This window comes from Grampus griseus, assembly GCF_964374135.1.
Source record: "Grampus griseus genome assembly, chromosome: Y".
NCBI lineage: Eukaryota > Metazoa > Chordata > Mammalia > Artiodactyla > Delphinidae > Grampus > Grampus griseus.
The window spans coordinates 15,871,987-15,881,065 of record NC_139016.1 but is presented as its reverse complement, the minus strand read 5'-3'; the positions used below and the strand labels follow the sequence as shown (position 1 = coordinate 15,881,065).

At 46.7% G+C, this 9,079-nt stretch overlaps 1 pseudogene across 1 annotated transcript in view; it reads left to right on the top strand.

Annotated features, from left to right (window-relative positions):
* Positions 1 to 383: 383 nt before the first annotated feature.
* Positions 384 to 9,079, top strand: part of LOC309817701 (collectrin-like) — a 37,064-nt pseudogene continuing 28,368 nt past the window's right edge. Inside the window, exons 1-2 of the transcript in view lie at positions 384 to 491; positions 5,623 to 5,708. The product of the transcript in view is annotated as a collectrin-like (transcript). The remainder of the gene's footprint in view (positions 492 to 5,622; positions 5,709 to 9,079) is intronic.

The following is a 9,079-nucleotide window of genomic DNA, read 5'->3' as shown; positions in this document are numbered from 1 at the left end:
GCGTGTGGCAGGAGAGGCGGGCGTTCCACCGGGACCTCATCGTGAAACCGTTGCCACGGCCGGAAAACCCCAGCCTCGAGAAGGTGCGGAGGGGCGGCCCTCTGGGAAGGCGCCTCCAGGCCTGGAGCACCAAGGACCCGCGGACCGCGTAGTACTTCCAGCTGCGCAGGATGGCGGGGAGCGGCCTGCTGCGGAACCAGAGCCCGCGATCCCGGCGGTGGCGGCGGCGGCGGTGGCACAGGATTTGGCACCCGGCCCGGCCCATCGGGAGGCAGGTGCCGCGGGCGGGCCCGGTGCATGGGAACCGTGGGGACCGGCGCTTCCGGGCGTGGGCTGGCTGCGTGGCCTTGGCCGTGCCCAGGTACCTGCTCAGGTAGCTGCCCATGCTCGCGGGTCAGTGGGGTCGGACCTTCGACGGGCTTTGGCTTCTGGGCGGCCCCGAAGTCTGTAGACGTCAAGCTTATGACGCTGAGGCTACCATTGGCATCCGGGTGGGGGATGGTTCGCGGGGCGTTGGAACCTCTGGGCACGAGGTCCTGCGCGCGCCAGGCCAGGGCCTCTCGGACTCACTCGGGGCCTCTCGGACTCACTCGGGACCTCTCGGACTCACTCGGGCCCTCTGGGACTCACTCGGGGCCTCTCGGACTCACTCGGGGCCTCTCGGACTCACTCGGGGCCTCGCGGAGCCACTCGGGGCCTCGCGGAGCCACTCGGGGCCTCGCGGGGCGCCCCTGTGTTCTGAGCATAGGGGATCCTCCAGCTCCCACTGCTGGCCCAGGCGCTTGGCTCTGGGTGGCGCGGGAGCCCTCCACTTTTTGCCCTTGACATTTAAAGGGAGGAAATATAATAATTTGTACCAGGTCCTGAAAATTGACTGAAGGGCACTCTCTTTCATTACTGTAAAAATGGACAAAATGCACTTGAATGCTCCTTTAAGGGAAAAGAGCGAAGTTACTTGTATTTCTACAGAGGCTAGAATGGTTGCTAATGTCACTTTGTGTAATTTTATTCTTAAGGACCTGGTGAAAGCCTTTCGGGACTTATTTTTTAACCTGGACAGCACTGATTCCATGTGGACTCTCCTGAAGATTTCAGTCCTCATCCATTCACAGATAGATAGTGTTCTCTCTCAACACTAATAAGATTTCTCGTCTTTCATTTCTACTGATAATGAATAGTTGAAAATTTCCTGCTTCCAAAACAAACTTTGCAAGGGCTGTTGGGTAACTGATGACAGTGCTGAGGTTTGGAGGTCTGTTCACGGTGGTGTGAATCAATCTCTTGTGAAAATTTTCCTCAAAAGCACACGCAGAAGGGACCTATTCGGCCAGCTCCATGGCTGGCATGGGAGACGGAAAGTAGAAGCCTGCAGTGAATCCAAAAGCGGTCAACAGATTCTGTCCACATGTGACAGGTGGATGGTTGAATGGTGAGGACACTAAACAGAGTTTAATGAGGAAGCCCCAGAAGGTTTCTGAGGTCAGAGAGAGGCCACATGTTTTGGGATGCCACGGTGTGGTCAGCTGGTGAGTGTGGGGGATGAGATCCCTAACACTGTCCGCTCACTGATGAATTCCTGTTGTTATTCTTGTTTTGGTCCGATTCCTTATTTAAGAATGATCCCCAGGTATATGATTTTGAAAACAGAGAAATTCCAATGGTATAATTTTCTTTTTCTTTTTCTTTATATTTTTCCTTATTAGTCATCCATCTGTACACATCAGTGTATCCACCATTTTGTTCGCTCGCTCCATGAGTAATAATCATTCTAACCGGCAGCATTCCTTGAGAACTTAGTTTACTTTTCAAGCTGGGACCCTCTAAATCACTTTGCTCACATCAGCTCATTTAGCCCTCACAACAACCCTTTGAGGAAGGTGGCATGGGTATTCCCATTCTCATGAGGTGGATGAGAAAACTGAGGCGCAGAGACATTACGTGGCCTACTCAAGATGTCAAGTCAGCAAGGGGCAGGGGTCAGGTTTGAACCCAGGCAGTCTGACTGCAGAATCCACCATCTCTGCCAGTGCGTAGGGTTGCTTATCCCAGGATCCTCCGAGGGCAGGCCCCGTGCTGGGTGCTGGGGATGCAGTGCAGCTAAAACCAGGCTTATCCTTGCCCTTGGGGAGCTTATAGTAGTGGAATTTGTTGCATATTAATGAACCAAATGCAAGTGTGTAATCTTGACAAGCATTACAGGGAGGAGAAGTACGTAGGGGCTTTGGCCTCACGAGGGGCCGCAGGAACTGGCATTTGTGTGAGGTCTAAAGCAGGAGTAAAAGTGAACCAGGGGATGAAAGGAAAGAGGGTGGAGGGACCAGCACATGCAAAGGCTTATTATAGGAAGGAACTTGGGGAGAGTGAAGGGTGGAAGGAGGGCAAGGTGCCTGGAAGTGGAGCAGTGGGGAGGACTATGGTGCATGATGAGCTTCGGGCGGAAGGAAGGGTCAGGCCAAAGAATGTGTGGGCTGTGTTGAGGAGTTCTGATGTTTTATATATATATATATATATATATATATATTTATTTATTTATTTATTTATTTATTTAAATTAGTGGATCCATTTATTTATTTATTTTTGGCTGCGTTGGGTCTTTGTTGCTGTGCACGGGCTTTTCTCTAGTTGCAGCGAGCGGGGGCTGCTCTCTGTTGCTGCACACGGGCTTCTCGTTGTGGTGGCTTCTCGTTGCAGAACACGGGCTCTAGGCATGCCGGCTTCCGTAGTTGTGGCACGCGGGCTCTAGAACGCAGGCTCAGTAGTTGTGGCACGCGGGCTCAGTAGTTGCGGCTCACGGGCTCTAGAGCGCAGCCTCAGTAGTTGTGGCGCCCGGGCTTAGCTGCTCCATGGCACGTGGGGTCTTCCCGGACCAGGGCTCGAACCCACGTCCCCTGCATTGCCAGGCGGGCTGCTAACCACTGCACCATCAGGGAAGTCGTTGATATTATCTGTAAAGTGACGAGGAGTTTCGTGGAAGGAGTGTCATGACAGAATTTGTGTTTACAAGACACTTTGGCCACAGTGTGGAAGACAGAGAGTCCAGGCGCCTGGAGTCGAGAGGAGGACCCAGTTGGGCAGCAGGTGGAGCAGTGCAGGTGGGAGATGATAGCTATTTGGAGTATGGTGTGTTGGTGGAGAGAGGGGGCAGGGAAGGGATTTCAGAGCCACGGGGGTGGGCTGACAAGGAAGAGAGGACAACGGGTCAAGGATAAGCTTTTGTTTCTAGTTATGCAACTGGATGCATGATGGCCCATTTATGAGTCAGGGAACCAAGAACCAACAAGAAAACCATGGCTTTAATTTTGGACTTACTGAGTTTGAGGTATTATTGACAAACAGGCAAGGACAGAGCTGGCTTGAGATACACGTTCCTGCGTCACCTGCACTGAGGTGGTAATGACAGTGCTGAGGGAGAAAGCGGAGGGTGGCAAGAGGAGAGGGGCTAGCCTTGAGCTTAGCGATTCTCGAAAGCTTAAGGCCCGTGTAGAGGAGGGTGAACCTGCAAAGGAGGCAGAGGGGCAGGAGGACAACCAGGACGATGCTGTATCACGAAAGGGAAGAGTGTGCTTTCGGATGAAGGGACTGTTCAAGAGCATCAAATGTGCTGTTGAGAGGCCAAGCGAGGCGTGACTGGAAACCGCTCATTGGGTCATTGGTAACGTGAGAGAGCCGCTTTGTGGAGTGGAGGGATTGGAAGGCAGATGGTGGAGGAGATTAAGAATAAGTGGGCAGTGGGGCTTCCCTGGTGGCGCAGTGGTTAAGAATCTGCCTGCCGATGCAGGGCACACTGGTTTGAGCCCTGGTCCGGGAAGATCCCACATGCTGCGGAGCAGCTAAGTCTGTGTGCCACAACTACTGAGCCTGCGCTCTAGAGCCCGCGAGCCACAACTACTGAAGCCCATGTGCCACAACTACTGAGCCCGCGTGCCTAGAGCCCGTGCTCCGCAACAAGAGAAGCCACCGCAATGAGGGGCCTGCTCACCACAACGAAGAGTAGCCCCTGCTCGCCGCAACTAGAGAAGAGCCCACGCACAACAATGAAGACCCAACACAGCCACAAATAAATAAAATAAATAAATTTATATTAAAAGAAAAGAGTAAGTGGGCAGTGACCGTGTAAAGACAGAAGGATGGACAACTCCTTTGGGAATTTTGGCTCTGAAGGGCAGGAGAGAGACAGCAATGGGTAGAAGAAGGAGGACTGAATAAAGTGATTTCGTTTTGCTGTTGTTTTAATCGGAAAGAGTTGCGCATGGTTCAGAGTCAATGGACAGCCTCCAGTCAGCACTGAATGCACAGAAGCGAGGGGAAAACTGTATTGTTTAGATCCTGGGAAGGGCCGAATGGAAGCGTTCCTAATAGAGGTGGACAGAACAGCCGTTGACAGGAGGAGAAACACCACATCTGGCCCTTCGGGGGAGGATGTGGATAAGACATGTGCCTATGGGGGAAGTTTTGTACTTGGTGTCAGGAGGGCGGGGGAGTGTAAGTGGATGACTCGAGATGTATCAGTAACTTATAAAACAAGAGCGCCTAGTGAGAGTGAGGTTTGAGGGAAGCACTGAGATTTGGGGAGGCCTGAAGGAGCTTTGAAATAGTCATTGTGAACCACGAGAGAGAGAAAACTGACGGAGAATCCTAAGGGGATCCCGGGCAATCTGGGAGTAGGTCATCGTGAGTTTAGAGTTAAGCCACAGAACCTGTTTTGTGATTTTCTCCAGTTACACTTGATTACCACCTAAAATGTGGGGTCAGCCACTTCAGTTTGCTAGGGCTGCTGAAACACAGTAGCACAGATTGAGTGGCTTAAACGACAGAAATTTGTTTTCTCTCGTTCTGGAGGCTGGAAGTCCAAGATCAAGGTGTCAGCGGGGTCGGTTCCTTCTGAGTTCTGTGAGGGAGGGATGTGTTCCAGGCCTCTCCCCTTGGCTTCTAGATGGCTGTGTTCTCCCTGTGTCTACACGTCTTCCCTCTGTATGTGTCTGTGACAAATTTCCTGTTCTTTCAAGGACACCCGTCATACTGGATTAGGGCCCACCCTAGTGATCTGATTGTAACCTGATCACCTCTGTAAAGACACTATCTCCATATATATTGGTTCCATTCTGAGGTACTGGGGGGTTAGGAATTTAACATATGAATTTCTTTGTAGGGGGGTACAATTCAGCCCATAATACACACATACACTCAAGTTTTCAGCTAAGAATATAAAAAGTAAAATTGTACCGGAGTTAATAAAGGGAAGGAAGCTGAGAAGGGGAGTCAGTTTATGAGGGAAAGGTGAAAGGGAAGAAGGGAATCAACTGTTTATGTCCGGGATGAGATGTGCGGATTACCTGTTTGTTGACTGGCTACTAGTACTGCAAATTTGGAAGAAGATAATGCAATGGGAAACACACCACACTTACAGTGATAGAATAGCTGGGAAACTCTATCCTGAACATTATGGTGACATGATTTATCATGGTCTCCAGTCTTTATTGTATGAGGAAGATGAGAGAGAGACGCAGACAGACAGACAGACACACACACACACCAACACCAGTGTGGCCACAGTTAGAACCCAGTGGACCAATTTTTACCCCATGCCTCTTCACTTGACCTTCGGTTTTACTTCTCTTTCAGTACGCCTGGGATACAAATGAAGACTGTCTCTTCAAAGCGATGGTGGCTTTCTCCGTGAGAAGAGTTCCCAACAGAGAAGCAACTGAGTAAGTAAGCAATGAAAAGTCTATATTGATTGTTTGCAAGTATTATTTGAGACAGGACATTAATTCAAAACTCAATCTTGAAAATAAGGTATACATCTAATTTTTAAGGGACCCACGTTTTAATTCAACATTAAAAAGAACCTTTATAATCTAGCTCAGGTTATAGTTCATATCATGTTCTAACAATGCTCTTCATTCAATAGGCACTATGAAGATAAATATAAAACTTTGTAGTTACATGTCATAAGCTATGTACATTTCTCTCTCTCTTTCCCTCTCTCTCTCTCTCTCTCTATATATATATAATATTATAAGTTGAAGTTGTATAAGTTGAAGATTAAGATGCTGACAAGGTAGGTTTCATTCTGAGGCCTCTTCTTTCAGCTTGTAGGCAACACCAAATCTTTGTAGGCTCACATGACCTCTTCTTTGTTGAGCGGGAAGTGGCAGCGGGGAGAGCGAGCATTCTGGTGCCTTTTTGGATGAGGGCGCTAATCCTCTCTATCAGGGCTCCACCATATGACCTCATTTAACTGTAATTATCTCCTTATAGGCCCTATCTGCAAATATTAATACATTCACATTAGGGGTTAGGACTTGAACATATGAACTTGGAGGGGGGCAAGGGGATAAGTGCATAGCACTCATTTTGAAAATAACTTACATATGTATAGGTTCATCGCACCGTTGGTATCTGTCGTAGCACCTTGTTTATTTTCTTCAAAGCCTTAGTACAACTTTTAATAGTTTTACATTTGAATCTGTTCTTCCGAAGGATTCTTCCCTATTTGTGGTGTTTCCTTCCATCTCCATTTGTGATTAGGGTAACACTCCTGGTTTCTCTCTACTCCCTTACTTCACTCTTCCCTTGAGAGGTGAAATGACTGATTTGATTGGTGGGCTGGAAGGATAAACTGGGCATGGGTTCGCTTCTCTTGAGGAGCCGGCCTGCCCTCAGCACGCATTTTTTCTGCGCTGCCCCCCACACTAAGTACAGAATCAGGCCCTGCCTGGGCAAGCTTACACACCCACGCGGCTGTCCGTGCTGTCTGTAGCTGTAGACTGTTTAGATTGTTAGGTGCCAGATCGTAAGGTGTTAAGTATCTTGCATATTACACCAGAATATGGTGAGACCTGCTCGGTTCAGCTCTGCCTGGGTCACTATAGATGAATTTATCTCATCGCAGGATATTCTTAAAATTAGGAAGGAAATTTGCCCGCTGATAAAAGTCATATCCTCCAACGCAGCCTTTTATTTTGGTCTCCCGTCTGCTTCATTCTTTTGTCTTAATTTTACCGAGAACTTGGCAAAGAGGGTTTCTGTTGATTGTCTTCCTCAGACCCACAACGTATTATGCATGGGCTGTGAATATAAGGGATAGAACAGAAGAGAAAAATTGGGGGCAGCAAAAGAAACATATGATACGTGGATTTACGTGTACACAAACACACGCATATATATCGCAACACACGTATGTATTTTAAGATACGTAACGTATTCACATGATTCAAAAAATTAAAAGAAGGAGGTGTGAGGTAAAACAAAATGATGCCCTACGTGAACTTTACTCCTGTTTTATAGATTTTTAGAAAAGATATATTTGCCTTTATCCTATGCGTTTAAACGGAAGCACTCTTTCCAAAACAATTTATAATAACCTTTTAAAAATTAAAATGAGAAGATTGCCTTCCAAAAAATAAAAAAGGAAAAATATAAGGAGAAGAGGGAACCCATGTGCACCGTTGGTGGGGACGTAAATTGTACAGCCACTGTGGAAAACTGTATGGAGGTTTCTCAAAAAACTAAACATAGAACTACCATATGACCCCGCAGTTCCATTCCTGGGTACATATCAGAGAAAAAGAAAAACCCTAACTCAAAAAGATACATGCACTCCAATGTACACAGCAGTGTTATTTACAATAGCCAAGACATGGAAGCCACCTAAGTGTTCATCAACAGAAGGATGGATAAAGAAGATGTGTACACACACACACACACACACACACACACACACACACACACACATCTACGTTTATACATATACATACAATGGAATACTACTCAACCGAAAAAGAGAATGAAAATTTCCCATTTGCAACAACGCGGATGGACTTGGGAGGCTATTATGCTTAGTGAAATAATAGGACGAGTGCTGTATGTTATCACTTATATGTGGAATCTGCAAAATAAAGTAGTGAGTATAACAAAAAGAAACACACTGAGATATAGAGAACAAGCTAGTGGTTCCCGCTGGGGAGAGGGAAGGGGGAGGGGCAAGATAGGGGTAGGGGGTTAAGAGGTACAAACTACTATATATAACATAAACAAATATATTCATAAATTAATATCTATATATTAATATCTATATAAAATAAATAAGCTACAAGGATATATTATACAGCACAGAGAATATAGCCAGTAGTTTATAACTACTATAAATGGAGTTACAGCCTTTAAAATTGTGAATCACTGTGTTGTACACCTGAAACGTATATAATATTGTACATAAAAACTATACCTGAAAAATATAAGGAAAACAGCCGCTGGTCATCTCACAATGCTAGCCCCTCAACTAGTCGCTTTTTATCTTATTGTCATTTTTCATCAACAGATTTTATACATCGCTGTGTTCATTGTATCATTACTTCCTCTCAGTACCTAAATTTCGCCTTGTAAATGACTATGTTGTATCACGTTTCCATTCTTAGGAAAAGTTAATTTAAATATGTAACATTTCAGATTAGTTTTGAGGAATTCACTTTGGGAATTTGATTTTTCGGAACCCGGACATTGTAGGAGTCTGTGAATATGTAATCTGGTTTATTTGCAAAGGTGTTTTAATTGGAACTGGGTGCATAGGCTATATAGAGGCTTTTGTTGCTAAGGTCAGTTGAAAAATTGAAAAGCACAAACCTAGATTGGGGTCAACAAATTGTTTTCCTGTAAATGCTCAGGCAACTTGAGTCCCAGCAGTACTGCTCTCAGGCGGCTGAGCGATGAGGGCTGCCTCACGAATCGGGATGTGTTTAAGATGCAGTACAAGTGCTGCCGCCTAACGGTGGCTGCTTCTTTACATGAGCAGGTTTCCTCTATGGGAAAGGGCACCACACAATGCAAGATGAATTGAAAACAACTTCCCAGACAGGCTGCCTCTCCCGAGTGTGGTGGGTAATAGAAAGGCACCACTAGCTTGGCAAATGGATCCGATTTTAAATGTGCTTTTCCGAGGTCTTTTGGTGCCAGTGTGAGGCAGAGTGGATTCTAGAGGGTGGGAGGTATGCCTGTTAGGATGGCTTTAGGGATTCAAATCTTGAACATTGGCCGGTTTTTTAAATCGTTTTTTTCCTATCCTGTCACTGCTTATTTC